Genomic DNA, 7,517 nt, shown 5'->3' on the forward strand with positions numbered 1-7,517 from the left:
GATCAAACCGAGTGCCTCACACATGCTAGGCAAGCACTCTACCACTGAAAAACAACCCCATCCCAAACACATGATTTTTTAAAATAATTTATTCTTATTATATTTGCCAAAAGTATCAACTGCTGATGAATTAGAAATAAAACACCTAATCCTTCACTCATACAGTTTGAAAAGTGATTCTCTAAATGTCATGCATCTTCTCCTCTTCCAGATAAGGAATAAGATTCAGAACATGGAGCTGATCAGTGTCTAACCCATTCAGTTAGAGAAAGAGTAAGGATTTGAACCCAAGTTTTCCAATTCCTAGTTCAGTGATGTTCTCTTATATGGCACAAATTTCAGTCAGTCTGAATGACTTCATAATTTACAGTCTTCCTAAAAGTCCACAGCTATTTCTTTGAGCCCTTAAGTCTGCACAGAAGGTCAGGTGGTAATATGCCAGGTGATTTTCTGTCAAGGTGGAGGATAGAACCCTCCAGCATCTAAACTGTTACCCCTGTTTCTGGTGCTGTCTGGGCCCAGGATTTTGGTCCAGACCAGCCTTCCTTTTTCCAATTATTGATTTAGTATTCTGCAACTTCCAGGCTAAATACATGGGAGAAAATGTAAATAAAAATTAATTCAGGTATTCCTTTTCATCTCTACCCCATGCAAAATTACTGGGTCATAAGGGGAGTCCTATGGCCCTCAATGAAACAAAAGGTATATTATTCTAAATATTGTGTGTCCCATCTATTTCCTACCATCTGCCAGAAGATTTTCAGCCCTCACTTCCCTAGGAAAGAAATAGCTACTTATATATCCAAAGAGAATCCGAATAGCTATTAAAAATGCAATGAGTAATTAGGGCCAAAGGCAATGTCAGAGGAAGATAGAGCATCTGACAGAATTTGTAGAGGACTCTTAAAGCCTACAAGTCTAAATGATGCCAAAGATTCATTGACCGTGTCAGCAAGATCAGCTTACAGAATGGTTACTTAAAAATGAATGAAAAATATTGATTCAGAAATGAAAAAGATGATGCACTAATACAATTCAGCCCATGAGATAAAATGACCACACCACGGTAGGTCAAGGATCAGTTTTAGATGTAACTGCTGAATTTTATTTTAAGGACCTTTAGATGCTTAACAAGTCTCGTTTTCAGATTTCACTGATTTAGTGTCATTGGTGAATGATTTAGGACTTGGGCCAAAGTTCATCTATTCTGAATAAACTCTACATATATCAGAGACTATTAATATTAGACATTTGTTATGGACTTGATTCATAATTATAGACTTATTTCTAACTCTACATCATTTTTTCTTTTCTCTAAATAGAACCCTGAAGAACCTTGGCTGGGTGACATGACAAGCTTATTTGTTTCATTTTGATTTTAAATATCTGCATGAAACAAAAGGTACTTGTGTTAAGACATCCTATAATTTAGATATTCTTATAGTTCTTATGAGCCTTTTCTTTTAATTAATCTAGATTAATATTGACTCAGATATTTTTTAGCTATAGATGAATATAATACCTTTATTTTATTTGTTTATTTTTTTAAATGTGGTGCTGAGGATTGAATCCAGTACCTCACATATGCTAGGTGAGTGCTCTATCAATCACTGAGCCACAACCCCAGCCCATTGACTCAGATTTTTAATATCATAGTACTTTTGATATATCTAGGGCAATGAAAACATTCAGGCTTACCATAAAAACAATTGTGATGTGACCTAGCAATCCCACTTCTGAAATTATATCTAAAATAGTTAGAAATAGGATCTCAAGGAGATATTTATATACTCACATTCATGAAGCATTAGTCACAATAGCCAAGGAGTACAAGCAACCCAATGTCCATTGATGGATGAATAGATAAAGAAAATATGGTGCATAAACTCAATGGAATGCTGTTTAGACAAAAAAAAATGACATCCTGTTACAAGGTACAATATGGATGAACCTAGAGGACATTATGCTAAGTGAAATAAACCAGTTACAAAAAGACAAATATTGTATGATTCACTTATATAGGGTAGATATAGTAATAAAACTAAAATAATCAGGAGATAGAAGGGTGTTTTACCCAGAGCTAGGGGGAAAGAAAAATGATGTATAGTTTTAATGGGTATAGAGTTTCAATTTTGCAAGAAAAAAAATCTAGAGGTCTATTGCACAACAATTTGGATGCAATTAATACTACTGAATTGTACACTTAAAATGATTTAGATGGTATATTTTGTGTTTTCTACCATTAATTTAAAAATAATTTATTTAGTACACACTAAGCTTCTTTATATATCACCACGGAGGTTTAGGAAGCACTGTGCTATAATGGGAAGACTCTACAGACTGTAGCATTGATAGACCAAGATACAAATTCAGCCTTGTCATTTAACAGCTCTGTTGTATCAAGCAAATAAAAGTATTTCTCTAAGCTTCAGCTCCCTTACCTATGATATAGTCATCTCATAAGAATGTTGATCAAACTAAAACTAATCATCAATATAAAGCTTCCAGTATGCTCAAAAATGATAGCTACAGTGATAATAATAACAACAATGATTATGATAGTGATAATGTTGAAAATGACAACAAGTTGTTGCAATGTGCTATGAGAAAAAAAAAGAATCAAAGAATTCCCAACCCTAAAGTCCTATTAGTGCTTTGGGTTTTCTCTATTGGTTTCTATCTAGCAGAAAAGTACAACCTTCAGTTTTGCTTAGGATGGTGGTGGGTCAAGGCAGGGGCAAACTGATTCCCTTATGTAACAGAGTCATTTTAAATGATGAGAGTTGTGGAACTTCCTATTTTTCCAAATTCTTTATTTTTCAGGAACAAAATAACCTTCTCAAATCATGATCTGAGCCTGGATATCAAAGAGTTTTGCAGGTATTAGCCATGAAAATGATAGTCTGTGTTTAAATGCCAGGAAGAAATCATTCTGCGCCACACTTTGTCAACTCCATACTCAGGTACATTCATCTTTACGGTCATGTATGTTAGCTGTCATGCAGTCTGTATGTTTTATGGTTTATAGTCATAGATGATAATGCCATGAATTGTAGTTCCTACAGCACTGTCTGCAGTATGGATTATTTTTAAGGCCTATCTTTTGAAACTTTCATTTTAGGAAAAGCCTGTCATGAAGTATCAGGATTTTGACTCTAAAGAATTTTTAATATAGCATACTAGGTTATTATGAAATACAAATGAGAAGAAAATAAAAATGGCCACATAGCTGAAAAGTGGTGGGGTTTTTTCCTACAGTAATCAATAAAAAATTAAGTTTTCAAACAAATTTCAGATTTTGATTATCTAGGCCAGAGGCTGGCAAACTGTTTCTGTAAACAGCCAGAGAATAAATACTTCAGGCTTTGTAGGCCACAGTATCTCTGACAAAACTATTCAACTCTGTAATTAAAACAAAAAAGCAGTCATAAATAAAATTTAAATAAATTAGCATGGCTACATTTATGGACACCAAAGTGTGTTCTAATGAAGTTGTATTTTAAATATCAAAATATGAATTTTATGATTTTCAGTTATCATTAAGTATTATTATTGTTTTGATTTTTTCAACCATTTAAAAATGTAAATGTCATTCTTAGTTGGCAAGCTATATAAATGTAGGCCATAGGCCATATTTTACCTTCAAGCTAGAGTTTGCTGACATCTGATCTGGGCTGTTTACTCTTTGGAATGTTGTCAGTACCAACAAGCGTCATTAACATTCACATAGTAAAATCCAAACATCTTAGATCATTATGAAGACATTTGTCATCTGACCTGAATTTCTCTCCCATTGCTATGCTCTAGCCATCCTCTCTCCAGATATATCCATTTTTCATCATTACCAGGACTGTCATATTACCATGCATTTTCCTCTCCCTTTCTTCACTATTCCTACATGGTAAAAGCTTACTCATACCTTGAGATGCAACTCCAGTGCCATGGTCTCCATGAAAAATTCCTCAAAGGACTTCTTGTGCTTCTGGTTCATAATTTCTTTTGTATACCTCACCTGTGACATAATAATATAACATATTCTCACTTTTTGTCTATATCACAATCAGATATTCATCTCTGTGAGGACACAAAGTGTGTCTTATTAACAAGTGTGTGTTCCCCAAACTCAATTCTAATGTTTTACTTTTAAAAAATGTTTTATATAACTCATAAAACAGTGCTTGTATAAAAGTTCATACAAAGTTATGAGGGAGCATACAATTCAAAACAATGTCCCAGGTTTTACATTTAGTTTTCTAATGATTCATTCAAATCAATGGTAAATTGCAGACATTATGCAATATTTCATTATCTTTGATATAACTATACTCATTATTTTGTCTCCTCATATTATTAACACTGATATCTACTTTGTACAGGGTCTGCCTTTGCTAGAATGTCAGAAAAGCATTAAGACTGGATCTACAAGAGGAAAATCTTTCCAAACAACAGTAATAACCTATGGGCCTCCACCCCTATTTGAAAATCCATATCTACACAACCAGGTAGGCCAAGAGCTCAATGACCTCCAACCAAGAGTCTTGAGATCCCACTCTCAAGAAGAAGGCCTTTGATGGGAAAGATAGAAACTGAGGCCCTCTCTGCAGGAACCTAAATGACCATAACATACCAGGCCAACAACTCTTACTATTTAAACAGCCAATCCAGTCACTTTTAAGTAGACCCCATTTTTTGGTTGATGATTGCTGCTGATTATTCTTAAAAGGAAAGGAAGGTTTGGTATCAACACTGAAAAGGAAGGAACACACTGGCATTGATGATTCTAGATGCACTTTATTCCCTGTCAAATTTTTGTCATAGTGTAGACATGGCAACTTGAACTGAAACAGAATTCGAATACTTAGTACATTCATGACTATCTTCACAAATTCTTTAACAACTTACTAACAGAGAAAACCATAACCACTGTCACCTACTGTGATTTACTATTTTACTTAACATCAGAATGTATCTGTGCTAATTCTCTTCAATCCTTAAGATACAAGTCAAAAAACAATCCAAAACACAAAGAAGTAAAAACCAAAACTTTAGATGGGGGAAGGAAGAGGGATGCCAACAGATTTTATGAAACACAGTTTTGTATTTCTAATATTTCATGTAAAAAAACAAGCCCACCAGAGCCACATGTATGAGTAGAGATGTGAGGATATCATCCAAAGTCAATTCTTAATATAGCAGGTGTTCAATAAATATTTGTTGATGAATGAACTTATGAATGTATTCAGACACATAATCAGAAAGTCTAATATTCCTATAAACATAGCTCTTCTTTGCTTCCTTACAGCCATGCTGGGAAGAGGGTAGAGAACAGCTTTCCTATGACAAGGAAAGAATTCCTGAGGAATTGCCAAACATTTTGTGCTACTTGTAATATGAGCCCTTACTCATGCTGGTGGCAAATGGGCACAGTTTTTATGGCTTCATATAACAAGGGAGTATTTCACAGAATTCTTAGCAAGTAGAGATATAAGGAAATCACCCAATTCCATCAGTCCTTGTAAAATGAGTGGGCAGAGCTAAGAGAGATGGCAGAGCCCACAGAAATCCTCCTGGAGTCAAGGCTCAGACACAGCAACTCTGAGGAAGGGTTTGTTCAACTCTACTTGATTAAATAGACATTTTTATTCCTTTGTGATAAATAACTAGAAGTAAAAAATTCTGGGCCAAAGTAGCTATTGCTTAAGCTAATAAGAAAACTAAGCTTTCCCCAAGTACCATTTTAAATTTCCACCAGTAATGTACAAGAGATTGAGTTCTTCCATATCCTCAGTACATGGTCTACTCAGTACTTTATTTTTAATCATTCTGGTGAATCTCTAGTGGTATTTCTTTTTTGTTATTAGTTTTATTGGTTCTTTTTAATTATATATAACATTAGGATTCATTTTGGCAGAATTATGAGAGTATGGAATATAATCTGTTCTAATTCAATCTCCAGTACTTCCCTTTTCCCTCCTCTCCTCCCACTCCCTCTTTCCTTCCCACTACTCTACTGATCTGTCTGCTATATACTTATAGTTTTTTTTAAATTAGTGCCTGTGGCTGTACATGATGGTGAGATTCACTATGGCATATTCATATATGTACATAGGAAAATTAGGTCAGATTCATTCCATTGTTCTTCCCTACCCTATCCCTCCTCCCATTGCTTCATTCTCCTTTGTCTACTCCATCAAAATTTCTTCTATTTTTGTCCCCCTTTACTTTGGATTAGCTTCCACGTATCAGAGAAAACATTCCATATTTGACATCTTGGAACTGCCTTATTTCACTTAGCATGGTGGTCTTCATTTCCATCCATTTACCAGCAAAGGCCATAAAGTCATTCGTCTTTATGGTTGAATAATAGATAGATAGGTAGGTAGATAGATAGATAGATAGATAGATAGATAGATAGATAGATAGATAATCACATTTTCTTTATCCATGCATCTGTTGAAGGGCACTAAGTTTGGCTCCATTGCTCAGCTATTGTGAATTGTACTGCTATAAACATTGATTTGGCTGTGTCACTGTAGTATGCTGATTTTAAGTCCTTTGGATATGTACTGAAGAGTGGAAAATGGGTCAAATTGTGGTTCCATTCCTAGTGTTTTTTTGAGGAAAGTCCATACTGCTTTCCAGAGTGGTTGTACTAATTTGGATTCTCACCAACAATGGATGAGTGTACCTTTTCCCTTACATTCTTGCCAACATTTATTGTTCTTGTATTCTTTTAACTGAAGTTAGATGAAATTTCAGTGTAGTTTTAATTTGTATTTCTCTAATTACTAGATTTTGAACATTTTTTCATATTTTTTGACCATTCATATTTCTTCTTCTGTGAAGTGTCTGTTCAATTCCTTTGCCCACTTATTGATTGGGTTATTTGGTTTTTGGTGCTAAGTTTTTTGAGCTCTTTGTATATTCTGGATATTAATGCTCTGAGGTATGGGTTGCAAAGATTTTCTCCCATTTTTTTACCTCTCTCTTCACACTCTTGTTTCCTTTGTGATGAAGAAGATTTTAAATTTGATGTCAGGCCATTCATTGACTTTTTTTATTTTAATTCTTGCACTTTAGGAATCTTATTAAGGAAATCAGTTCTTGAGCTGACCTGTTGGCCTACATTTTCTTCTTAGCAGATATAGGATTTCTAATCTAATTCCTAGGTCTTTGATCAACTTTGAGCTGAGTTTTGTGCAGGGTGAAAGATAGGGGTCAGATTTCATTTTACTACACATGAATTTCCAGTTTTCCCAGAACCATTTTTTAAAGGTATATTTTTAAATGTATATTTTTGACATCTTTGTCTAGTATGAGATATCTGTTACTTATGTGGATTTGTCTGTGAGTCTTCTATTCCATTGGTATTCATGCCTGTTTTAGTGCCACTATCATGCTGTTTTTATTATTATACCTTTATAGTATAATTTGAGGTCTGGTATTATGATGCTTCCTGCTTTGTTTTTTTTTTTTTTTTTTTTTTTTTTTTTTTTTTTTTTTTTTTTTTTTTTTTT

General features: G+C 34.1%; 1 long non-coding RNA gene across 1 annotated transcript in view; it reads right to left on the reverse strand.

The window, feature by feature from the left end:
- Nucleotides 1-1,676: 1,676 nt before the first annotated feature.
- Nucleotides 1,677-7,517, reverse strand: part of LOC125614100 — a 41,604-nt gene continuing 35,763 nt past the window's right edge. Inside the window, exons 2-3 of the long non-coding RNA XR_007344733.1 lie at nucleotides 3,920-4,012; nucleotides 1,677-1,898 (exon numbers count right to left, since the gene is read on the reverse strand). This is a non-coding gene — a long non-coding RNA (uncharacterized LOC125614100). The remainder of the gene's footprint in view (nucleotides 1,899-3,919; nucleotides 4,013-7,517) is intronic.

This window comes from Marmota marmota, unplaced genomic scaffold, assembly GCF_001458135.2.
Source record: "Marmota marmota marmota unplaced genomic scaffold, marMar, whole genome shotgun sequence".
NCBI classification, from domain to species: domain Eukaryota; kingdom Metazoa; phylum Chordata; class Mammalia; order Rodentia; family Sciuridae; genus Marmota; species Marmota marmota.